The sequence below is a fragment of the Chlorocebus sabaeus genome, chromosome 20 (assembly GCF_047675955.1).
Source record: "Chlorocebus sabaeus isolate Y175 chromosome 20, mChlSab1.0.hap1, whole genome shotgun sequence".
NCBI lineage: Eukaryota > Metazoa > Chordata > Mammalia > Primates > Cercopithecidae > Chlorocebus > Chlorocebus sabaeus.
The window spans coordinates 24175910-24203669 of NC_132923.1; the positions used below are offsets into that span (position 1 = coordinate 24175910).

General features: G+C 38.4%; 1 protein-coding gene and 1 pseudogene across 2 annotated transcripts in view; one reads left to right on the top strand and one right to left on the bottom strand.

Annotated features, from left to right (window-relative positions):
- The window catches only part of CTTNBP2NL (CTTNBP2 N-terminal like), a 65169-nt gene that overhangs the window by 13317 nt on the left and 24092 nt on the right, over positions 1-27760 (bottom strand). The gene's annotated exons all lie outside the window — the stretch shown is intronic.
- On the top strand, positions 15761-16340 carry LOC140709478 (large ribosomal subunit protein uL23 pseudogene; annotated as a pseudogene).

Here is a 27760-nt window from a genome sequence, read left to right on the forward strand (position 1 = left end):
GAGACCTTGTCTCTACAAAAAACAAAAAATTAGCTGGGCATGATGGTATGTGCCTGTAGCCCCAGCTACTTGGGAGGCTGAGGCAGGAGGATTGGTTGAGCCCAGGATCTAGGCTGCTATGAGCTCTGATTATACCACTGCATTCCAGCCTGGTTAACAGAAGGAGAACCTGTTTCAATCAATCAATCAATCAATCAATCAATCAATCAATCAATAAAACATAGTGAAAATAAAACCAAAAAGCTAGTTATATTTTAAAAGCAACAGTGCCAAACAACATGGGACTCATCAATGTTTCCCTTTTACCATGTTTCTTTTAATTTCTTTAAATTCAGCTAAAAAACCTGAAATTGATTACCTATAACTCACTGAAAGCAAAAAAATTTTTTTTTTTTTTAAGACAGGGTCTGGCTCTGTCAACCAGGCTGCAGTGTAGTGCTGCAAGCTCACTGCAGCCTTGACCTCCTGGGCTCAAGTGATCCTCCCAACTCAGCCTCTTGAGTAGCTGGGACTAAAGGCACATACCACCTCACCCAGCTATGTTCCCCCCCCCCCCCCCCCACTTTTTTAGGCCATGTTTAGAAAAATAGAAAAGTTTAGAAAAAGAAGCAAAAGAAAAAATAATCTCTTTATGCAGCTGAAATACTACTTTTCTAACTGCCACATTTCTTATTCATGATAGCCATTTCAGCATGGTTAGTGATGGTAAAGGAATAATTATTGGCATTGTTGGTTTAGTAGGGCAAAAAGGAAATAGAAAAAGTACACCCAAATATTTTTAATAACCTTTTCCTTTTCAGAGCACCATGAAGAAAGTGGGATGGAAGAGTAGGAGCTAGACTACAATTCATGACCTTGACATCAGATCTGCTGAGAAGCTGTCTCTCTGGTTTGAGTAGTATATAGTTAACTAATCCCAAAAATATGACTTTTAAAACCCACACTGTGATTACTCTGTATAATTAATAAGCACCACAGAGTTATGAGTAATAGACAAAGAGCTTCTTTGGTGAGGTCTCAGCCTGAGAACAGTTGTTTGGCTGTCTGCTTTCTCTTGCAGTACTTCATAGTAATTCCATAATCACTTACATAGTAATTACAAGTTGTATAATACAGACAGCTTTGCCTGTAAAGGAAAAGGATCTGTGGAATAACCTAAAAGAGACTCCTTGTCAGAGAGCGATTCTCTTAAGTACATTCTAATATGGGATCAAATATAGGAAAGGTGAATTCAAAGTCTATATTTATTATATCAAACACTGAACTGGAACATGGAAGACAGAACATTGTATTTTTCAATCAACTTAATGATTCAATCAGCTGAACTATATGGATTACAGGTTTAATAATATAAATAATAATGAAACCCCAAAACAGATATTAAGATTTGAAGAATGAAGAAATGTAATGGGGGTGTGTAATGATCTATTCCTGCATACCAATCACCCCCAAAGTAGGCAGCCTAAATAATAAACATAAAAAAAAAATCTCACAGTTTTGGAGGGTCAGGAATCTGGGAGGGGCTTAGCTGGGTGGTTCTGGTTCAGGGTCTCATGATGTTGCAATCAAACTGTTGGTCAGGGCTGTAGTTATCTGAAACCATGACTGTGACTGGTGGACCCACTTCCATGCTTACTTACTCACATGACTGTTGGCATAGGCCTTGGCTCCTTACAAGTGCCAGCTTCCCACAGAGCAAGTGACCCCCAGAACCCTAAAAGAGACAGAGACCAAGATGCAAGTCCCAATGTCTTTTATAACCTAATCTTGGAAGTGACACACCATCATTTCTGATGTATTCTATCAGTCACACAGACCAACTCTGGTAAATTTGGGGGCAGACTACTCAAGGGTGTGAATATCAGGAGGTAGAGATCATTGGGAGCCATCTTGGAGGCTGGCTACAAGGTCAACGACTAGATGTGCTACTACTGTCATTTATATCTCATGTCAAAATTTGAAGGCCAAACACCTATATTCAAAACTATCAAAGCTGGGTTTTAATATATTAATGATATTTCACTTATTTTATAAGAAATTTTAAATGATCTTAGATTTATGTTTTGAGGGGGTTTAGTAATAAAAATAAAGTAAATTCAATTTTATTATTTTTAATCCAATAACAACATACACTTTAACTGAACAGAAATTACTACATTGTCAGAAAACATGATGGTCTTTAATTGCAGACAACAGAAAAATAAATGGCTGGTTAGACAGATTCAATAATAGAGGGTATTACCACAGCAGCCAGAGCACACTAGTCATCTATTACTCATTTATTTTTACTGTCACAGGCTGAATGAAACACACCACTACTGAAAGCTTAAAATCAAATCACATAATATTCTTAGAGTCGGCCATACTTGCTCTCCAGAAGTTTCAGTTGTGTTATTCCTAACTTCAAAACGAAATATGAAGTAGTCATCTCCACCCCACTTCCCAGGATAGTGTGTGTGTATATTCCAATCTTAAAGTAGGAAATCAATTTCTTTTTATTCTTTGGCACCAACATGAAAAATGGTTCAAAATCCAATAGTGAAGAATTAAGGCCCATTTAATTGGAAGTTTATATTCGACTATAAGGTTTTATTTTCAAGACTAAGGCTGGTACCATAACTGGATTAGGATGCATTTTTGCCACTAATGAGACAATTCTGAAGTGATATTTTAAAAAGTAATCAGCAATATGAACATCATAGGCCTTCAAAGAAATCTGAATACTTCATGCCAGGGACCAGAACAAGAATATGATTCCAAGCATTTGGTTAATGCTACCAAAAGCAGGTTAAAAGGAATCATTTTCACATGCACATTGAACCTATTTATTGTCAAGTAATTCACACTATAGATAAGCTATAAATAGTTTATAGCAACCTGAGCAACTGGAAATAAAGCAAACATTCTGGATAAAGATGATAACAATATTATAAGAAAATCTGGTTCTGGAAATTCCTTTACAATTGCTGAACAAGAACTAGATTTTAATGTTTGATACCAATAAGAGAGCTGATTTAGCCTCATTTAAATTAAACTTTAATTTTTGGAAAATAGTATAAAAATTTAACATGATAGTAAAGGGAGAAAATTTTCATGATTTAAAAATATTTCAGGTCAGGTTCAGTGGCTCACACCTATAATACCAGCACTTTGGGAGGCCAAGGCAGGCAGATCACTTGAGGTCAGGAATTCAAAAACAGCCTGGCCAATGTGGGGAAACCCCGTTGCTACTGAAAATACAAAAATTAGCCAGGTGTGGTGACTCACACCTGTAATCCCAGCACTTTGGGAGGCCAAGGTGGGCAGATCACTTGAGGTGAGGAGTTCAAGACCAGTCTGGCCAACATGGTGAAACCCCGTTTCTACTAAAAATACAAAAATTAGCTGGGCATGGTGGCGCACGCCTGTAATCCCAGCTACTCAGGAGGCTGAGGCATGAGAATCGCTTGAACCTGGGAGGGGAAGGTTGCAGTGAGCCAAGATCGCACCACTGCACTCCAGCCTGGGTGACAGAGTGAGACTCTGTCTCAAAAATATTTTAACTAACTGTGAAATAGAATGAACTTCAAATATTCCCTTTGGAGTCAACCTGACCATAAATATTTATAAGAGCAATTATTTACATAAGGACTGATGACCATTTATTATTATTTGACTGAAGTGTACTAAATTCAAGACTAAAAATAGTTTTGTATAAATAGGTACAAGTGTGGCACTTCTAGCCCCTAGGCTGCTTGTTGACAGCATGAGAATATGAGTAAACAGGCTGGGCACGGTGGCTCACGCCTGTCTGTAATCCTAGCACTTTGGGAGGCCGAGGCAGGTGATCACCTGAGGTAAGAAGTTCGAGAGCAGCCTGGCCAACATGGCGAAACCCCGTCTCTACTAAAAATACAAAAATTAGCTGGGTGTCGTGGTGGGTGCCTGTAATCCAAGCTACTTAGGAGGCTAAGGCAGGAGAATTGCTTGAACCTGGGAGGCGGAGGTTGCAGTCAGCTGAGACTGCTCCACTGCACTCCAACCTGGGTGACAGAGCGAGACTCTGTCTCTTAAAAAAAAAAGAAAAAAGGAATATGAGTAAACAGCATAATGTAGCTGCTTCAACATTCAATTTCCAGAGTCCTGTGAAATGTTCTAATGAAACTGAAATCAAACGTGTTGAGATTTTTTTTTTTCTTTTTTTCTTACTTGTTCAGTGTAGGTAGGTGGTTGAAACAAATTATATGTACATTCTGAACTGAGTCCATAATAATAACCTTTTGAGGTGGGGAAGAAAATGAGTTTAGGAATTCAACAAGTACCGAACAGATTAATGAACTAATAAAGGGAGAATGCTCTGAATATAAATTAAGAATTTTAAAGTATAATTTAAAAATAATTTATTTTTCGCCGAGGTGGGCAGATTACCGCAAGTCAAGAGTTTGAGACCAGTCTGGCCAACATGGTGAAACTCTGTCTCTACTAAAAATATAAAAATTAGTATGGCAGCACATGCCTGTAGTCCCCACTCAGGAGGCTGAGGCAGGAGAACTGCTTGAACCTGGGAGGCAGAGGCTGCAGTGAGCTAAGATCACACCACTATACTCCAGCCTGGGCTACAGAGTGAGACACTATCTCAAAACAAAACAAAACAAAACAAAAACCAAACAACTTTATTTTTTAGAGCACTTTTGGGTTCACCGCACAATGCAGTAGAAGATACAGAGATCTCCCATATATCCCCTGCCCCACACAGGCACAGCAGACCCCATTATCAGTATCATCACCAAAGTGGTACATTTGTTCCAACTGAAAAAAGTATTATTTCAAATGATACATTAGATCCTAATGTCTTTTTTCAGGAGACTGTACATTTCTGAAAATACAATGAGAAGATGCATACCTTACACCATATACAAAAATAGAAATGCATCACAGACCTAAAGAGAAAATTGCAATAGGCAAAAGCATATGAAAAAGTGCTCAAGTCATTAGGGATCAGGGAGGTATAAGTTAAAAAAATAAGAAGATACCACTATACAGCCACTAGAATGGCTAATATTACAGACTGACAACATCAAATGCTGGAAAGAATGTAGAGTAACTAGAATACTCACACATTGCTAGTGAGAGTATAAAATAGTACAGTTACTTTGGAAACTGATCTGGAAATGTCTCATAAAGTTAGACAAATCCTACCTGTAATTCTACTTCTAAGTATTAAATATTAATCCAAAAGATATAAAAAGACATATCTACAAAATAGTTTTATACAATTACCTATAGCAGCTCTATTCATAACAGCCCCAAACTAGAAATAATCAGATATCAATCAACAGGAGAATAAACAGAATGTGGTGTATTCATAAAATGGAATACTAGACAGCAATAAAAAAGAACAAAGTGCCAGGCGCAGTGGCTCAAGCCTGTAATCCCAGCACTTTGGGAGGCTGAGACAGGCGGATCACGAGGTCAGGAGATTGAGACCATCCTGGCTAACACGGTAAAACCCCGTCTCTACTAAAAAATACAAAAAACTAGCCGGGCGTGGTGGCAGGCGCCTGTAGTCCCAGCTACTTGGGAGGCTGAGGCAGGAGAATGGTGTAAACCTGGGAGGCAGAGCTTGCAGTGAGCTGAGATCCGACCACTGCACTCCAGCCTGGGCGACAGAGCAAGACTCCATTTCAAAAAAAAAAAAAAGCAACAAAGTGCTGATACATACAGTGACACTGATGAACCTGAACATCATACTGAACAAAAAAAAAAGAGGCCAGGCATAAAAGAGTATGTTCCATGAGACTCTGTTTAGATGAAGTCGTGGAATAAACAAAACTGAACTATGGTGAACAAAAAATCAGAACACTGGTTTCCTCTGGGGACAGGGGGATGAATGGGAATGGGCACAAGCTCCTGGTGTGATAAGAATGTTCTGAGTCTTGACAGGAGTGTGGGTTATGTGGATGTGTGCATCTGTGAAAACACACTGAATTGAAATGTTTAAGATCTGTGCATTTCACTATATCCAAATTATACCTCCAGCTAAACAATGTAGAATGTAAATATATGTAATAAAGGTTAAAAGGAAACAAGTTATATGTAGTATATGTTTCACATACAGTATTTCCAAAACAGATAGGAAGGTCAAATCAAAGTAATTTTAACAATAATGACAGCAAAAACAACAGAGACGTTAACAGTCGAGTGTTTATTGTGAGTGCTGAGCATTTTACATATCTAATCTATTCCTAACAACATTCCTTATGAAGTAAACATCACTATTATCTTCATTTTGTAGAAAAACTGAACATAAACATGTGACTTTCCCAAGGTCACAAAAGTAATTAAGTAGTGAAGAACAATAAGTGGTATATATAGTTAAGTGCTGACTACGTTAGCTGATTGAGTGATACAGAAACACATCCCCAGGACTTTGAAGGAATGAATTTCAACTTAGTAGGTCTTGATCAATAACTTAAAAATGAAACAAAACAGAATAAAAAACACTGCAGAGCACTGAATGTTACAAGATGCATTTTGAGGAACTTTTCTTCTAGCATAAGAATACAGGTGTGTACCCTGTATTCTTATGCTAGAAGTACCCTGCAAAGTCTACTTTTTAATACGTGTTACTGTCCAAAAAGTTTGAGAAACACTAGAATGGAATGAAGAATGCAAGAAATCTGAATCCTGAATCTATCATTTTAAACAATTTAAGCCATGATAAACATGGAAATTCTAACAAATGATAAGTAATCAGTATTATTGTTTTATTTTAAACTAACAAATGTTATAAAGTCTATAAACCAGGAGAGGTTTGGTCTAACATCAAATATACACAATGTAACAAAAAACAAACAACACAACACATTTCTGTGTTATCAGGGTTAAACAACCAAAATATTATTGGAGAAATGTGGCAAAGTTTTCTGGACTTGTGTGTGATTTGCAGAGCCTAGGCTTTGAATGGTTTGATTGAATACTTAATGTTTGCTGGGTACTGTGTATTATAAGTGATGTGAGTAATGACATGGGAATAGAGATGTGACTATGTAAGATGTAGTCCACTGCCCTCAAGGAGCTTAAAATTTGCTAGACAAGTATAAGGCCTAACATCAACAATGAACAAATAGCCTCTCTGTTTAAATGTTTTCTAAATGGTATCATTAATGTTTAGAGGAACACCAAGTACAATTTATTTGAGATCGGAATTTTCTAAGACTTAGACTTTACATTCACAAGGAATAGGAAGGAAAAGGCCAACCCTGGAAGTGGGTGGGTTCTGGCAGATAAATGGAGCAATTGGCAATTTAATGAATTACAGGAAACACCATGAGGTTGGCGGGGTTCGGGTAGAGGGCCCACACAACCCAAAATTCTCTCTGAAGTATTACACAATGAAGCCCAGCCTACAGACTATAGCTGTGTGTGACACTTTAAATTAACCCTATGAACTTGAAAAACCTTTGTTGGAGATGTGCTGGGCTCTTTCATTCACTATTAACAGAGAGTGCAGAAAACTTCAAGGTTAATATATTTTAAAAGAGCTCAGTAAACAAGATGTTAAAGGATATCCTCATTTCCTCTCGTTAAGGTACTCTATGGGAGAGAGATCTGAAGCTGCGTAACTGTGAGATGGGTCTTAACTCTAAAAATTTATTTGAAGCAAGTTTCTTAAATTATAAACAGACTGATATCACACAGAAACATGCCAAGAAACAAGCTGCTCAAAAGTAAGGTCCTGGGAAGAGGGCCTTATCATAGTTAAGAAGTAGAAACTATTCATATTTAGAAGTAATCAAGTAACAGGAATAAGAAATTTGTGGGGGAAGTGGAGGTGGAGGTGTGAAAAGAGACAGGGCAGAATGAAAAAGGGGATAGTAATACTTTAAGATCCCCAGCGTGGTGAGAGCAGGATGCCAGGGCAGGCAAACAGAAGCAAGGACAGTGTAATCATACATCCTAATGACAGAAGATGGAATAGTGTATCTAAGTAACATATTAAGAGAAAGAACAAGCCCTATGTCACAAGTCAGCAGATGGAAAGGGAGCAATTTCGGCTGTCACTGTAGCCTTATGTAGAGAGAAGTAGCTAGCTAGCTATTCGGTTTCAACCAGCAGTCAAATAGATAGATTGGGACTCAAATTAAGGAAGGATCATTCTTCTTTAGAGAACAAAATGGGGAAAGAATAAAAAGGTCAAGACTAAAAAGTAAGAAGTGGGCTATCGTTGCATTGCAGGGTGTTTAGTGATAATTTTGAATATAACCTGGCAATGGTCATCACTGCAATAAGGCACAAATATATGGTGAAATCATGCATGCTAAAGTTGACCACTGCAACTATTAAGTCCAAGTAATCCCAACCTAAGACTGCCTTTATCTTCTGTTCATAACAGAAGTATACAACAAACCCACAACCAACATCATACTGAATATGCAAAAGTTGGAAGCATTCCCCTTGAAAGCTGGCAAAAGACAAGGATGCCCTCTCTCACCACTCCTATTGGAAGTCCTGGCCAGGGCAATCAGGCATGATAAATAAATAAAGGGCATCCAAATAAGAAGAGAGGAAGTCAAACTATTCCTGTTTGCAGATGACATGATTCTATATCTAGAATAGACACAGAAATATAGACTACAGAAAATCCCATAGTCTCAGTCCAAAAACTCCTTCATCTGATAAACAACTTTAGCAAAGTCTAGGATACAAAATCAACATACAAAAATAACCAGCATTCCTACACACCAACAACAGCCAGACTGAGAGTCAAATCAGGAACGTAATCCCATTCACAGTTGCCACACTCAGAATAAAATAGCTAGGAAAACAACTAACCAGGGAGGTGAAAGAGCTCCACAATGAGAATTAAAAAACAATGCTCAAAAAAATCAGAGATGACACAAATAAATGGAAAAACACTCCATGCTCATGAACTGTAGAATCAATATAATTAAAATGGCCATAATGACCAAAGCAATTTATAGGTTCAATGTATTCCCATCAAACCACCAATGACATTCTTCACAGAACTAGAATCAACTATTTAAAAATTCATACAGAACCAAAAAAGAGCCTGAACAGCCAAAGCAATCCTAAGCAAAAGAACAACGCTGGAGGTATCATGCTACCCAACTCTGAACTATACTACAGGGCTACAGTAATCAAAACAGCATGGTACTGGTACAAAAACAAACACATAGACCAACGGAACAGAATAGAGAGCCCAGAAATAAGGCAACACACCTACAACCAACTGCTCTTCAACAAAGCTGACAAAAACAATGGGGGAAAGGACTCCTTATTCAATAAGTGTTGCTGGGATAACTGGCTAACCATATGCAGAAAATTAAAACTGGACCCTTTCCTTACACCATATACAAAAATTAACTCAAGATGGATTACAGACTTAAATGTAAACCCAAAACTACAAAAACCCTGGAAGACAACCTAGACAATACCATTCTGGACATGGGAAATGGCAAAGATTTCACGACAAAGACAACAAATGCAATTGCAACAGAAGCAAAAATTGATAAATGGGATCTAATTACTTAAGTGCTTCAGCACAGCAAAAGAAACTATCAACAGAGTAAACAGACAACCTACAGAATGGGAGAAAATGTTTGAAAACTATGCATCTGACAAACGTCTAATATCCAGCATCTATAAGGAAGGAACTTGGCCAGGTGCGGTGGCTCATGCCTGTAATTCCAGCACTTTGGGAGGCTGAGGCGGGTGGATCACGAGCTCAGGAGATCGAGACCATCCTGGCTAACACGGTGAAACCTTGTCTCTACTAAAAATACAAAAAATTAGCTGTGTGTGGTGGCGCATGCCTGTAGTCCCAGCTACTTGGGAGGCTGGGGCAGGAGGATCGCTTGAACCCAGGAGGCGGAGGTTGCAGTGAGCCAAGATCACGCCACTGCACTCCAGCCTGGGCAACAGAGTGAGACTCCGTCTCAAAACAAAAACAAACAAACAAAAAAAACCTGAAGGAACTCAAACAACTTTACAAGAAAAAAAACCAAGCAATTCTATTAAAAAGTGGGCAAAGGACATGAATAGACACTTTTCAAAAGAAAACATACATGTGGCCAACAAGCATGTTTTAAAATGCTCAATATCACTGATCATTAGAGAAATGCAAATCAAAACCACAATGAGATACCATCTTATACCAGTCAGAATGGCTATTATTAAAAAGTCAAAAAATAACAAATGGTGAGGTTGCTGACAAAGGGAACACTTATATACTATTAGTGGGAGTGTAAACTGGTTCAACCATTGTGGAAAGTAGTATGGCAATTCCTCAAAGACCTAAAAACAGAACTACCAGCACTCCCATTACTCAATATACACCCAAAGGAATATAAGTCATTCTACCACAAAGACATGCACATGAATGTTCACTGCAGACTATTCACAATAGCAAAGACACAGAATCAACCTAAGTGCCTATAGTGGTAGAATGAATAAAGAAAATGTGGTACATATACACCACGGAATACCACACAGCCATAAAAAAGAATGAGATCATGTCCTTTGCAGAAACATGGATGGAGCTAGAAGCCATCATCCTTACCAAACGCAGGAACCAAATACCACATGTTTTCACTTATAAGCGGGAGCTAAATGATGAGAACACATGGACATAAAGAGAGGAACAACAGACACTGGGGCCCATTTGACAGTGGAGGGTGGGATGAGGGAGAAGACCAGAAAAAATAACTACTGGGTACTAGGGGTGATAAAATAATCTGTACAACAACCCCCCATGACATTAGTTTACCTATATAATAAACCTGCATATGTACCCCTGAACTTAAAATAAAAGTTAAAAAAAAAAGTATACTAAAGGGAGCCAGGCACAGTGGCTCACGCCTGTAATTCCAGCTACTTGGCAGGTTGAAGGAGGAAGATCACTTGAGGCCAGACATGTGAGACCAGCCTGGGCAACATAGTGAGATCTATCTCTAAGAAAAAAAAGAAGTGTGCTAAAGAGGACTGGGATACGGATGGATAAGAACAGGAGTGACCTTTGGTGGCATGAGCTCTTCTTTTCATTCTGAAGGGTAGCAATACCATATAGAAACTTCAAATGTCACCAGATAAGAATAGAATAACCAAGACCCCCTTTTCCATTTTAATCCTATAAGAATAGGAAAATTGGCTCTATTCTAGGCCTCTTAGACTCTGTTTTGGCACCTTCTTCCTTTAATAATTTCTAGGTCTGTTGTGAAGATGTCAGTCATTTGTCCTATGACAGATATTCACAGAAAAGGATGGACAAGAGCCTGAAAAAGACATTTTAAAGGTTAAAGAACTCGAAGTTATCAATTTGGAAAGCAAACAGACAAAGGGGGATGATAAAGATTTTGTGAAAGCCAAAGAAACAAACAAACAACAACAGTAAAACGGGACAAAAAATAAATAAAAAAGCAAATCTCAAAAAAAAAAAAAAAAATCACAGGCGAAATGGAGGATCAGTCGATACATTCCGAAAGATAGAGAACCCGTGTAATTTAGACAGATGACCATAAAGGTCCTTAGCTAAAAAGTCTGGGAAATAATATTTTTGTATGTATTCAGATGAAGAAAGACAAGCAACACCGTACTCTTTTTTTTCATACTGAACTATTTTATCTGATAAAATAACCTGTCAGGGAATGCAGATGATCACGTCGCAGTCTGATAGGAAAGGATACTAAGATTAAATGTCAGTAGAAAATTAACAAATAATAGGAAATAATTTCCAAACGATTTTTTCTTTAGATGAATACAAAATAGTGAGCAAAAGCACATATTCCAATTATGTGGTATCCTTCACTACCAATAAAGAAACAAACACAACGCAATGATTTCCTGTCTGAAGAACAAATTGTTCCTTCTTAGTACAGGGTAAGATGTACATAATGTCACTAAATGGAAATTATCAACAACAGTAAAAGTTATAAAACTGTATTACTAAAGTTAAGCTTCTTTTCTGAGAAATATGAATTAATAATTAGCAATCTATTTTGAGCCTTGAATATATTCAAAGTAGACTTACAGGGTCTGAACTCATTCTCTTGTATGACAAATACTTATGAAGTACTTACTTGGGTCAAGATACCTGGGATATAGTGGCAAATAAGATTAAGGACCTGCTGCCCCCCCCCCCCCCCGCACCGAGGGGCTTACATTTAGTGAAAAAATAAAAAAATAATAAAAAAAGTAAACATAAAGAAACTAGACAAATCCCTATAATCTGTGATGCTTATCAGCACAAATACGTAAATTCTCCTATTATCACTAATTCAGTGTAGACAACAGAAAAAGAGAAACCATGTTATGTATGATTCAATTTTATGAACATTTATTGGGTACACTTTTTGTTTTTGAGACAGAGTCTTGCTCTGTTGCCCAGGCTGGAGTGCAATGGCATGCATCTCGGTTCACTGCAACCTCTGCCTCCCGGGTTCAAGTGATTCTCGTGCCTCACCCTCCCGAGTAGCTAGGGTTACAGGTGTGTGCCACCACGCGCGGCTAATTTTTATATTTTTAGTAGAGATGGGGTTTCACCATGTTGGCCAGGCTAGTCTTGAACTCCTGACCTCAGATGATCCACCTGCCTTGGCCTCCCAAAGTGCTGGGATTACCAGCGTGAGCCACCACACCCAGCTGGATACACTTTTTATATGAAGGGTTCTAGGTGTGAAGAAGAAGGAAAGGAAAATAGTATTCCAAGCAAGGGAACAGTTCAAGCAAGGTTATAGAAGAATGAAAATGCATAATTTGGCTACAGAGGTCAGATTTATAGCTAGTAGACTGGCAGGAAATGAGACTAGGTTCCAGCCAGTCTGTAAATGTCTTGAATTAATGTCTTTAAAGCCTAATTTTCTAGGCAGCAAGGAGTCACAAGAAGTTTTCAAAGAGAAAAATGACAAGATCAACTTGATACTAACGATGGTTAGGCTACAAATCTAGGATATAAGATGAGTAGCAGAGTGTCAGATAGGAGGCTAGATCCAGACACCATTTGGATCTAAAGTCAAAATATAAGAGGGAAAGAGATACCACATTTAAGGGGTATTCTGGAGGAAGAGCCTATAGGTTTTGGCACCTCGTTAGACATGAAGAGGGAAGACACACAGATACTTTGAAGTATTTAGGTTGGGTGAGTGGATGGTTGGTGATACCCTTAACCAAAACAGAGAACAAAGGCAGAACACATAGGCTTTTAGGGAAGGATGCAGAGACTGTGATATGGGATATTTAGGTACATATGTCAAAAAGGCACTTGGATATATAGGTCTAGGTATAAGAAAATAACAAATCTGGGTGTTAACAACCCATAGAAACCAATAAAACAGATGAAATCATCCACTGAGGAAAAGAGTAAATAGGTTACGATGTGACAGGGCTAAGAACAAAGTATCAGGAAACATCTGTTTATGTATTATTTATTCAGCTAACATATTCTACATACCACTGTGCTATGCTAGGTGTAGACCTGAAGTCACACAGGAGGCCAGGTATGGTGGCTCATGCCTGCAACACCAGCATTTTGGGAGGCCAAGATGGAAGGATTGCCTGAGCCCAGGAGTTCAGGACTAGCCTGGGCAACATGGCAAGACCCCGTCTCTTTAAAAAAAAAAAAAAAAAAAAAGCCACATAGGAGACTCAGTAAAATAAGTGTATACTATGGAGTATGACACAGCAGATAGAAGCAATAGATCATGTGAAGACATGGCAACATGATGGATTGCAAAGGCACAGTAATTATAAAAAGTAAGAAACAGAATGAGCTAGATAACAAAATACCATTTATGCAAATTGATACACACAAGGCAATACATTTCACAAGAATATATACAAATAAAAAATGTATAAGAATAGTTGCTTATGGAGACCAAGAAGGGCATGGGAGTAGAAACTGAGGATACAGGGAATTTTATTATTATTATGTTTTTCTTTTTTGAGATGGAGTCTTACTCTGTTGCCCGGGCTGCAGTGCAGGGGCACAAATCTTGCCTCACTGCAACCTCTGCCTCCCAGGTTTAAGCCATTCTCCCGCCTCAGCCTCCTGAGTAGTGGGATTACAGGCATGCACCACTGTGCCTGGCTAATTTTTGTATTTTAGTAGAGACAGGGTTTTGCCATTTTGGCCAGGCTGGTTTCGAACTCCTGACCTCAAGTGATCCACCCGCCTTGGCCTCCCCAAGTGCTGGGATTACAGGTGTGAGCCACTGCGCCCAGCCATGGGGAATTTTAAAACAAAACAAACACACACACAACCACACAAAAATGGTAACACTTTGGCTTCTACCCTTTAGGATCTTAAAAGTCTATAGGGCAAGAGACAATGCTATTTCAATATAGTTATGAAAAGTGCTATAGTAGATTTTGAACAGTATGCAATGGGAACTACAGGAAAGGACATTTTATCTAGTCACAGAAGATATCAAATTTAAGAGGAATATGGAAGAAAAAAACACAAAGGAGTCTGAGAAGGACCAAGACAAGAATATCACAGAAGCCAAAGAAAGAAGTTTAACAAGCAGAATGGTCAATGCCATTGAATGCTGAGTTAGGTAACTGTAATCGAATTAAAAGAGGCCATCAGAGGTTACTTTTAACTTCAAAATGTAAAATTCATTAGAGTAGTAGAAACAAAAGGCAAATGAAAAACGAGGAATGAGAAACTAGAAGCAGGAGTACAAATTACATTTAAATATTTCAGTGTAAAGGGAGAAAGAGAAATAGGGTGATAACTCAGAAGGACGGCAAGATTGAGAAGGTTTCTTCTTCTTTTTTTTTAAATATAGAATGGAAAGTTTCAGACAGGCTTTAGCCAAAGATAAGTAGTAGTATTAAAAGAAGAAACTGGGTCACTAAGCGAGAAGGCAAGGTGTAACTGATGGAGTAAGGTCATGAAGAAACAGGGTAAAGATAAGATCAAGAGGACAGGTGGCATTACTCTTAGAATAGGCTGGTGTAAGAAAAGAAGAATGTGTTATTAAATGGATGAAAAAAATCTCTAGACATTTCCAATCAGTAAGAACAGAGACTTAAAAATAATACAATCATATACTCATTTCTACCAATGAATCCAGTCTCCTTGACATCCCACTGTGCATACTGTATTTCTTAAAAATTTTTATTTTAATTCCATCATCAGTAAATATTTTCTCATAAAAATTCAAACTATAGGCCAGGTGTGGTGGCTCACACCTGTAATCCCAGCACTTTGGGAGGCCAAGGCGGGCGGATCACGAGGTCAGGAGATCGAGACCATCCTGGCTAACACGGTGAAACCCTGTCTCTACTAAAAATACAAAACATTAGCCAGGCGAGGTGGCGGGCACCTGTAGTCCCAGCTACTCGGGAGGCTGAGGCAGGAGAATGGCGTGAACCCAGGAGGCGGAGCTTGCAGTGAGCTGAGATCGTACCACTGCGTACCACTGCACTCCAGCCTGGGTGACAGAGCGAGACTCTGTCTCAAAAAAAAAAAAAAAAAAAAAAAAAAAAAAATTTTAAACTATATAGATAAAGCTGAAGCTGTTCCTGACCATAACCCCCTTTCACGTTCCTCCCTAAAAGTTCTTAGTATGTTAGGTATCCTCCCAGACCATTTCTTTTTCTAATTTAGGTTTTTTAATTTAATTATTTGTAGAGACAGGGTCTTGCTTTGTTTCCCAGGCTGGTCTCAAACTTCTGGCTTCAAGTGATCCTCTGTGCCCAGCCGCCATTTCCAAGAATATACATACATTCACATGTGTGTGGTGTCTGTGTGTATAAAACCTAAATACGGACCCTTTTCACAAGATGGCGCCGAAAGCGAAGAAGGAAGCTCCTGCCCCTCCTAAAGCCGAAGCCAAAGCGAAGGCTTTAAAGGCCAAGAAGGCAGTGTTGAAAGGTGTCCACAGCCACAAAAAAAAGAAGATCCGCACGTCACCCACCTTCCGGCGGCCCAAGACACTGCGACTCCGGAGGCAGCCCAAATATCCTCGGAAGAGCGCCCCCAGGAGAAACAAGCTTGACCACTATGCTATCATCAAGTTTCCGCTGACCACTGAGTCTGCCATGAAGAAGATAGAAGACAACAACACACTTGTGTTCATTGTGGATGTTAAAGCCAACAAGCACCAGATTAAACAGGCTGTGAAGAAGCTCTATGACATTGATGTGGCCAAGGGCAACACCCTGATTCGGCCTGATGGAGAGAAAAAGGCGTATGTTCGACTGGCTCCTGATTACGACGCTTTGGATGTTGCCAACAAAATTGGGATCATCTAAACTGAGTCCAGCTGCCTAATTCTAAATATATATATATATCTTTTCAACATAAAAAAAAAAAAAAAAAAAAAAAAAAAATAAAACCTAAATACATAGATATTATTGTGTAAAACCGTTCTGCAATTTGTTTTCACTGTCTGAAAGAGATCTTTTTAAGTCAGTACATAGCTTTTTTTCTCATTAAAAAAATTATATAATATTCCATACTAAGGATGCACCAGTTTATGCAGCCATTGATGGAACTTAGTGATGAACATTTATGTTGTTTACAGTTTCCAATACTGTATGAAACAATGCTGCAATAAGCAAACTTGTGCATATGTGAGAGGACTGTTTTGTAGAATAGTTATATTACTATGCTTTTCTAACAAAACAATTTTACATAATAAAACTCCCAGTTCATTCTATAAATGCCTCCTTTCCATAAAGATTTTCAGCAAACATACAAGATGGTTTTCTCCTATCTTCCAAATTATTCTTACAACTGGCTAACTGGAATACTAAATGATACACCATGGGTTTTAGTTTTAGAAGCAACCTCTTTGTCTTCCTTTGCTTCTCTTCTCTTTATGGGGACAACTAGAAATAACCCCTGATTAATCTCAAATCACAAGGCTAACACATGCAAGGAAGATACAATAAGAGGAAGTCAAAATAGAAATAAGCTATTTCCCTTTTTTATTTGTTTTAGTTACAGGCTGAATAAATGCAATGAAATTCCTCACTGCTGTAATCTTTCCTGAGCTCCTCCATAACTGCTGGAAAACTATATGTTCTCTAAATAGGTACTGTTTTATGAACTGAATTTCCCCTTTCTTCAAAAACATTAAAACAGCAACAACAACAACAAAACGAAACACAGAACCCACAGGAAGACATCAGTCAAACGAGAAATTTGCTTATTCTTCTGGCATCTTCATTCTTGAACCCCTAAATGCCACAATTTGTAATATGAATGATGACAATGATAAAAAGTTATACAGTGAACAGCTGATGCCAGACAATAATTTTTAAGAGCTAGCTGGCCAGGCACACTGGCTCATGCCTGTAATCCCAGCACTTTGGGAGGCAGAGGCAGGCAGATCACAAGGTCAAGAGATGGAGACCATCCTGGCCAACATGGTGAAACATGTATTTTAGTCTCTACAAACATGTATTCTAGTCTCTACTAACATGTATTTCAGTCTCTACTAAAAATACAAAAAAATTAGTTGGACGTGGTGGTGTGCACCTGTAGTCCCTGCTATTTGGAATGGTGAGGCAGGAGAACCGCTTGAACCTGGGAAGCAGGGGTTGCAGTGAGCCGAGATCATGCCACTGCACTCCAGCCTGGGCAACAGAGTGACACTGTCTCAAAAAAAGAAAAAAAAAAAAAGAGCTAGCTATGGCCTGGTGTGGTGGCTCATGCCTGTAATCCCAGCACTCTGGAAGGCCGAGGTGGGTGGATCACTTGAGGTCAGGAGTTCGAGATCAGCCTGGGCAAAATGGAGAAACCCCATCTCTACAAAAAAGTACAACAACAACAACAACAACAACAAATTAGCCAGGTGGGTGTGGTGGTGCATGCCTATAGTCCCAGCTACTTAAGAGGCTGAGGTGGGAGGATCACTTGAGCCCAGGAGGCGGAGGTTGTAGTGAGCTGAGATCACGCCACTCCACTCCAGCATGGGTGACAGAGTGAGACCCTCAAAAAAGAAAGAAAAGAAAAGAAAAGAGAAGAGAAGAGAAGAGAAAAGAGAGAGAGAGAGAGAAAGAAAAAGAAAGAAAGAAAGAAAGAAAGAAAGAAAGAAAGAAAGAAAGAAAGAAAGAAAGAAAGAAAGAAAGAAAGAGAGAGAGAAAGAAAAGAGCTAGCTGTTATACATGGTTTTCTGAATGTTTTTCTGAATGGAGCAAAGACATTTACTCGCTTAAGAATGCAGTCCTTTTTTTAAATAAATAGCCAATTTATGAACAACCAACACATATGACTAGCCTGTCCTGTACCTTTTGGCTCTTTTCTGTTAGGGTACTCTACCGCTGAATCTGGCACTTCCCTCTTACTAATTTCATGCTCTTCCTAGAACAGATCATTAGAGGAGTTCCTACCATTCTCAAGAGAACCAAGCTAAAAGGAAGGAAGGAAGAGGCTTTGTGAGATGTATTTCTGGCTTCACCAGTGCCAACTTAATACTGTCTTTTTTTAAGAATTTAGTACACAGCTCTGTGACTTTATTATATATAAAGATCTTCTATTTTAATAGTTTCACAGTATTTTATTCTACAATCATACCATAATTTACTGACCAGAACCCTAATAAGAGACACTAAATTGTTTCTGGCATTTTGTTTCTATGAATTATGCTGCAATGAGTATCTTTACACATACACTTTATTGTGTAAAGATCAGGTCTAAGAACATCTGTACTGTAAAGGCTTAAGAACATCTGTAGCAGAAATTCCTAGAAATGAAATTTCTTCTAGATACATGCATTTTTTTAAGAAAGAGGTAGGGTCTTGCTATGTTGCCCAGGCTGAAGTACAACAGCTATTCACAGGCAAAATCATTTTACACTATAGCTTGGAACTTCTGGCCTCAAATGATCCTCCCACCTCAGCCTCCCAAGTAGCTGGGACTATAGGCGAGTACCACCATGCCTGGCTCTGCATTTTTAAATTTGATAGATATTTCCAAACTCTCCTCAACCAGTTGAGGACAACAATATAGGTGAGTGCCAGTTGCTCCTCACCTTTACAGGTACAGTTTGTAATGAAACATATTTTATCTCTTATGGTCAGATCCTATAGTTCATTTAGCTGAGCACAGTTAATCTGAAAATAATATGTTAAATTACAAGAGATGAGCTCCAGGATCTGCATCTAGAATATCAACTTCACATGGGTATAGAGATTTCAGCAACATATCACACATAGAAACACTCTGAAAACTATAGAGGACTATATACAATGCTAGTTCTTGTTAAAGGAATTAACTTTGGGAATAGCTTATGATTCCATAGCTCAGCAAAATTCTTTTAGAATTTTATAAGAAACATACCTAAATAAATCTTATTTCCAGTCTCAGGACCTGGCAAGATGAAACAAAGTACAGTTTTGCCACTATAAAACAAATTAAGACATTACAAGAAGTGCTTTAGACTAATGTTTTTCAAACTTTGGATCACAGCTCATTAGTGGATCATAAAACTAGTCTAGTGGGGTCACAATCAGCATTTAAAGAAAAAAGAAGTATAACAGAAAATATTACAGTACAGTATGGTATAGTGCAAATATTATAGTATAGTAAAACACAAAGTAAATTCTAGTGAAATTTTGGTTTTAGTTAATATAAGTATATGGGTGTGCATATGTGTCCTGGATTATGGTGAAATGTGAAATGTATTTCAAAAATGTTTAAAACACAACTCTTTAGACTGTGGTACGATAAAAGGTATCTTTATTCCAGTCTTCTTTTTTCTTCCCCCAAACTCTGCAATCTTTTTACTGGATAGTTTGGAAATTTAGGTTGGTTTTTAAGGCAGAGACAGGTGAGTTATTTCAGGTGGGTTGGAAAGAAATAACATTAACTTAGTATCAGGAACAACAAAAAAAGAAGAATTTAACGGTAGGTCTGATTAGCTCTAACTTATTTTCCTACAAAGTGAATAATAGAAGGCTAAAGTATCTTCTCTGGGCAAGAATGTTAATAAACTGAGAGTTGAGAAAAAAAATGTGTTGTACAAGATTATTGTTACTTAGAAAAATCAACATTTCTGAAATAAAAGTAATTAAGATATAAAGCAGAAGCTCTGAAGAAAAAATTAAAATATGCATACGATTCTACTACCTAGGGCCAACCACTATTAACACTCAAACTACAAATTTCAATGTATTTGCTTGAGTCTTTTACGTGTGTATATATGTGTGTTTGTGTATATATATATTATATATATATAAAATACTTACAATTGAGATTAAAGGATATATTTAATTTTGTCCTAGGAACACTACTATGTCATTAAAAGTTCTTCATATGCATCTTATTATAAAATGGTTTCATAATGTTCTATCATGTGGATATACCACCCAATTCATGTACCTATTAATAAAGGAGTTACTTTTTTTTTTTTTTTTTTGAGACAGAGTCTTGCTGTGTTGCCCAGGCTGGGGTGCAGTGGCGCGATCTTGGCTCACTGCAACTTCCGCCTCCTGGGTTCAAGTGATTCTCCTGCCTCAGCCTCCCAACTAGCTGGGACTACAGGCGTGTGCCACCATGTCCGGCTAATTTTTTTGTAGTTTTAGTAGAGATGGGGTTTCACCATGTCAGCCAGGATGGTCTCGATCTCCTGACCTCGTGATCCGCCTGCCTCGGCCTCCCAAACTGCTGGGATTACAGGCGTGAGCCACTGCACCCAGCAGGATTTACTTTTTCTGAAGACTTAACTGCCAGATCAATATAACTATGTTATCATGGGTTGTTTGAGGGGTAATTGGAAGTAACATACAAAATGTTGTTTCGTAAATGGATTTTTAAGTAAAATCATGTCGACTACAGCAACTCTCCTCAATAGGTGTCTTAAGATTAGTAAATTCAGTAAAAGAAACCAACCCTGAATTTTTTTACCCAAAAGTAAAACAGAGAAGCAATACTGTTTACTTATTCTGCAACAACTGACTTTGGAGCAGCATTCAGATATAGGTGATGTCACCTATAAACACAATGCCCTTTAAAATGCATGTTCTTGTCCTCCCAGATTAACGATGACAAAAAATGCCTTCGGAAAAATACTAAAGGAATGGTACATTTTGATGTCTATTTCCTGACTGATCCACTAAAAGTCAATTTAAATGGTTTACCATAAAAGGAGCCTTTAAGATTGTTTCAAATAGATTATTTCTGTTATTCTTGGGAAAGGGGTAATAATATTCTATCAGGTATAAAAATTCACACTTTGTATTTTTGTCTTTGGAAAAATGATCATAAGCAGCCAATAAAATATTAAAACTAATAAAAGACAAAGGAAAGTTGCTTTAAAGGAGAGGAGTTCACAAAAGCAGTAGAGTTATTCTTTGTTTCTTCTGTTGAAATGTTTATGATTTTTAAATTATTAAGTTTTGCCATTGGGAGGCCAGGTGTGGTGGCTCACTCTTGTAATCCCAGAACGCTGGGAGGTTGAGGTGGGCAGATCACTTGAGGTCAGGAGATTGAGACTAGTCTGGCCAATATGGTGAAATCTCGTCTCTCCTAAAAATACAAAATTAGCTGGATGTGGTGGTGGGCAACTGTAATCCCAGTTACTCAGGAGGCTGAGGCAGGAGAATTGTTTGAATCCAGGAGGCAGAGGCGGCAGTGAGCCAAGATCATGCCACTGCACTCCAACCTTAGTGAAGGGCAAGACTCTGTCTCAAAAACAAAACAAAACAAAAAAGTTTTGTGATAGGGAAAATGATTTAATTACTGGACTCTACTCAGCAAAATTTTACTTTCTTTTCTTTTTTCTTTTGAGATGGGGTCTTGCTATATTGCCCAGGCTAGTCTTCAAGTCCTGGCTTCAAGTGATCCTCCTGCCTTGACCTCCTAAAGTTCTGAGATTACAGGTGTGAGCCAGTGTGCCCAGCACAGCAACATTTTAAAAATTAAATTACATGTAATCCCAGCACTTTGGGAGGCCGAGACGGGCGGATCATGAGGTCAAGAGATCGAGACCATCCTGGCTAACACGGTGAAACCCCGTCTCTACTAAAAAATACAAAAAACTAGCCGGGCGAGGTGGCGGGCGCCTGTAGTCCCAGCTACTCGGGAGGCTGAGGCAGGAGAATGGCGTGAACCCGGGAGGCGGAGCTTGCAGTGAGCTGAGATCCGGCCACTGCACTCCAGCCTGGGCGACAGAGGGAGACTCCGTCTCAAAAAAAAAAAAAAAATTAAATTACAGAATTTAGTTTCTTTTTTTTTTTTTTTTTGAGGTGGAGTTTCGCTCTGTCGCCCAGGCTGGAGTGCAGTGGCCGGATCTCAGCTCACTGCAAGCTCCGCCTCCCGGGTTCACGCCATTCTCCTGCCTCAGCCTCCCGAGTAGCTGGGACTACAGGCGCCCGCCACCTCGCCCGGCTAGATTTTTTGTATTTTTTAGTAGAGACGGGGTTTCACCGGGTTAGCCAGGATGGTCTTGATCTCCTGACCTCGTGATCCGCCCGTCTCGGCCTCCCAAAGTGCTGGGATTACAGGCTTGAGCCACCGCGCCCGGCCACAGAATTTAGTTTCTAAAAAGCAGCAGAATAAATCTGAAAAAGCTACCCCACATCACTCTACTTGATCTCAGAGAAGGTCAATAAAAAAGGGGATGAAGCTCTCTTTCACACAATACTTCAGACACACAACAAGGACATAAAATTTTTTATGCTTTTAATAGGTACAGAAAAAGCAGGACAAAATCCAGTATCCATTCCTGATAAAAATTCCCTGCAAATTAAAAATAGAAATTTCCTCAATCTGATAAAGAGCATTTGCAAAAAACCTACAGCTAACAACTTGACAGACTGAATGCTTTCTGGGAAGAAGACACAGATATCCCCATCATTTCTACTTGACATTGTACTTGAGGTTCTAGTCAATGTAGTAAGACAGAGAGACAGACAGACAGACAGACAGACACACACACACACACACACACACACGGCATCCAGATTAGAAAGAAATAAGTAAAACTGTCCTTATTTGCAGACATAATTGTCTGTAGAAAATCCAATGAAAATGACTGACTGATTATTGATTGAGCCAGGGTCTTATGCTATCTCCCAAGCTGGAGTGCAGTGGTGCAATTATATATAACTCATTGCAGTCTCAATCTCACTGATTCAATCAAGTCTCCTACCTCAGCCTCCCTAGTAGCTGGGGCTACAGATGCAGGCTACCACCCCTAGCTGATTTTTTTTTTTTTTTTTGACAAGGGGTTTCACCATGTTGCCCATTCTGGTCTTGAACTCCTGGACTCGAATGATCCACTTACCTAGGCCCCAAAATACTGGGATTATAGGCATGAGCCACTGTGGCAGGCCCCCATGGAATTTATTTTAAAAGCTACTAGAATTAATAAGTGAGTTTATTGGCATGGTTGCAGGATATAAAATCAATGTATACAAAAATCAATTTTGTTTCTTTTTTGGAGGGGACAGAGTCTTGCTCTCCCACCCAGGCTGGAGTGTGGTGGCATGATCTCAGCTCACTGCAAGCTTTGCCTCCCAGGTTCAAATGATTCTCCTATCTCAGCCTCCTGAGTGGCTGGGACTACAGGCATGTGCCACCTCGCCTGGCTAGTTTTTGTACTTTTAGTAGAGATGGGGTTTCATCATGTTAACCAGGCTAGTCTTGAACTCCTGACCTCAGGTGATCTGCCTGCCTCAGCCTCCCAAAGTGCTGGGATTACAGGTGTAAGCCACCCCACCTGGCCAATTTTATTTCTGTAAAACAGCAATAAACAATCAGAAATTAACATTTAACAAACAATACTGGCTGGGTGCAGTGGCTCATGCTTGTAATCCCAGGACTTTGGGAGGCTGAGATGGGAAGATCACTTGGGTCCAGGAGTTCAAGACCAACTTGGGCAACATAGTGGGATCCTATCTCTCTAAAAAAAAAAAAAAATTCACCTGGGCATGGTGGTGTGTGTCTGTAGTCCCAGCTACTTGGGAAGCTAAGGCAGGAGGATCACTTGAGCCTGGGGACTGCAGTGAGCCATGATCATGCCACTACACTCAGCCTGGGTGACAGAATGAGACCCTGTCTCAAGAAAACAAACCAAACCAAAACAACAACAACAAAACCCAATACCATTTACAGTATCATCAAAAGCATGAAACACTTAGGGGTAAATCCGACAAAAAAATGTGAAAAAGTTATACACTAAAAGCTACAAAGCACTGCTGAGAGAAATTAAAGACAACCTAAATAAATGATGAGATATAGCATATTCATGGATCGAAAAACACAATGTTGTTAAGATATGAATTCTCCCCAAATTGATCTCTAGATTAAATACAATCCCAATCAAAATCCCAACAAGATTTTTAGAGAAATTGGCGAGCTGATTCTATTCATATGGAAATGCAAAGGACCATAAATAAGAAAAACAAGTTTCAAAAAGAATACAAGTTGGAGGACTAACACTAACTGATTTTAAGTTACCAAAGGCCATGATAATCAAAACAGTGTGATATTGGCATCAAGGTAGACAAATAGATCAAAAGAACAGAACAGAGGGTCTAGAAATAAACACATGAATATAGGGATAACTGACTGACGAAGATGCAAAGACCATTCTAAAGAGGAAGGATAATCTCAGCAATTGGTGCTAGAATAACTGGAGAGCTATAGGCAAAAAAACAAAAAACAAAAAACAAAAAAAGGGTCCACGCGTTGTACTACATAACATTAACTGAAGATATATCATAGACCTAAGTGTAAAACTTAAAACTATGAGACTTATAAGAAAAACAACAAAAAAACAGGAGAAAACAGGAGAAAAACAGGCAAAGATTTCCTAGATATAACATTAAAAACAAAATCCATAAAAGAAAAATTGATAGGCCGGGCGAAGGGGCTCACGCCTATAATCCCAGCACTTTGGGAGGCTGAGGTGGGTGGATGACCTGAGGTCAGGAGTCCAAGACCAGCCTGACCAACATGGTGAAACCCTGTCTCTACTAGACACAAAAAATTAGCCGGGTATGATGGCATGTGCCTGTAATCCCAGCTAGTTGGGAGGCTGAGGCAGGAGAATCACTTGAACCCAGGAGCCAAAGGTTGCAGTGAGCCAAGATCGTGTCATTGCACTCCAGCCTTGGCGATACAGCAAGACTCCATCTCAAAAAACAAAACAAAAAAAAATTGATAAATTGGACTTCATGGAAATGAAAAACTTTTGCTCTTCAAAAGATATAGTTGAGAATGAAATGAGACAAGGTTAAGTATCTTTTCTTAAGATACAGTTAAGAGAATGAAATGAGACACAGTTAGGTATCTTTTCTTTTTTCCTGTCTACAAAAGATGCACTTTTTTTTTCCTGGTCTAGATTATAGCTGGGTTTTTATTTATTTAAAATTTATTTTTTAATTGATAAAAAATTGTAAATATTTATAGTGCATCACATGATGTTTTGAAATATGTATACACTGTGGAACAGCAAAATGGAGCTAATTAACATATGTATTATCTTACATATCATTTTTGTGTAGTGAGAACATTTAAAATCTACTCTTAGTGATTTTTCAAGTATACAATACATTGTTATTGACTATAACAGTTAAGTATCTTAACTGTAAAAAAAACAGAGTTAAGAGAATGAAATAAGTCACAGACTGGGAGAAAATATTTGCAAGACATATATTTGATAAAGGACTTGCATCCAGATATATAAGAAACTCTCAAAACTAAATAACGAGAAAACAAATAACTTTAAAAAAATGGGCAAAAGATTTTAACAGACACTGCGCCAAAGAAAACAACACAGGCTGGGCTGGTGACTATCTCTACAAGCCCAACACTTTGGGAAGCCAAGGTGGGAAGATCACTTAGGGTGAGGAGTTTGAGACCAGCCTGAGCAACATAGTGAGACCTCATTTCTACTAAAAATTTTAAAACTTAGCCAGGCATGGTGGTGTGTGCCTGTAGATCCAGCTACTGGGGAGGCTAAGGTTGGAGGATTGCTGGAGTCCAGGAGGTTGAGGCTGCAGTGAGTCATAACTGCACCACTGCACTCCAGCTTGGGCAACAAAGTGACATCCCATCTCTAAAACAAACAAACAAACAAACAAAAATAAAAAAAAAAACCCCACAATACAGAGAACAAATTAGTAAGTACATGAAATGATACTCAACAACAGCCAACAATATGGAAATTGTAACTATAATGAGATATTACACACCTATAAGCATGGCTAAAATGAAAAAGATTGGCTATACCAAGTTTTGGTGAGGATATGCAGCAACTGGATATATCTGTGGAATGTAAAATGGTACAATCGCTTTGAAAAACACTTGGGCAGATTCTTAAAAATTAAATATACATCTATCATATGATATAGCCATTCAATTTCTAGCTATTTATTCAAAAGAAATGAAAGCATATATCCACACAAAGTCTTGTACATGACATGAATGTTCACAGCAACTTTAAAGTCCCAAATTAGAAACAATACAAATATTTATCGACAGATAAGTGGATAAAACCAACTGTGGTATATACGTATAATGCCAACACTATTAAGTAACAAAGAAATGAGCTATCAGTATACACAACAACATGAATAAATCTCAAAGTAATTATGCTGAGTGAAAGAAGCCAGGCAAAAATGGGGTATGTTCTGTATGATTCCACTTACATAAAATTTCCGAAAAAGTCAACTAATTTCTAATAACAGAAAGCAGATCAGTGGTTTGGGGTAAGGGGCAGGGAGTAGTGGGGAAAGTTGGGCAGGAGAGGTCACAAGGGGGCATAAAAATTTTGGGGAGCAATTTTGGATATGTTTGTTATCTTGATTGTGATAATGGTTTCATGGGGAAATACATATCAAAACATCAATTTGCACATATCAAATAATACAGTTTATCATATGTCAATTATACTTCAATAAAGCTGTTTCAAAAAAACAAAATAAGCTGAATCAAACAATGGAAGAATAAACAAATCAAAGAAAAAAAAGATCTGCTACAAAGCCTTCTGCATTATCCCTGTATTTCCTGTTTTCATCATAAAGAGAAGGAACTATAACATCTGCTCCATGCCCCAGAGTACGCCCTTAACCTTTGCTGTCTCAAAATACATGCTTTTCGGTGTGTGGATGGGAATGTGTCAACTCAAAACTGTCAATTACAATAAGAAAAACAAGATAATGGCCAAGCTCCACTAATAACAACAAAGATTTAATTGAGAAGAACTGTCATTCTCCTTAAGAAGGACAGCATATTATCAGTATTTCTTTCTTCCTCTTCTCTCTCTCTCTCTCTGTTTTTTTTTGTTGTTGTTGTTTGTTTGTTTGTTTTGTAGAAAAGGGGGTCTCATTATGTTGCCAAGGCTAGACTCAGACTCTCAGCACTTCAGGTTAGGAGTCTGAGTCTAGCCTTGGCAACATAATGCCTCCTGCCTCGGCCTCCTAAAAGTGCTGGGATTATAGGCATAAGCAACAGTGCCTGGCCTTGTTAGTATTTCTTGCTTTATGGAATGTATCTTTGTCCCTAAATGGATGGCTGGACTTTGAACCTATGTTCTAATAATAATAACTAACAGTAAATGAGCACTGAGCACTTCAATTAGCATTTGCTATCTCATCTGGTCCTCATAATAACCATAACATTTTACAGATAAAACTTACAAGGTAAAATAATTTGTCTAAGATCACACTACAATTGAGTGGCAGAGCTTAAACCCTAAGTCCATCTCACTTGAAAGCTCACGTTCCTAACAGCTACACTTAATTGAATGTTCTGGTTGATAGTTTTTAAGAGTGCCTAGTAATTATCTTTATGTTTCTTTTT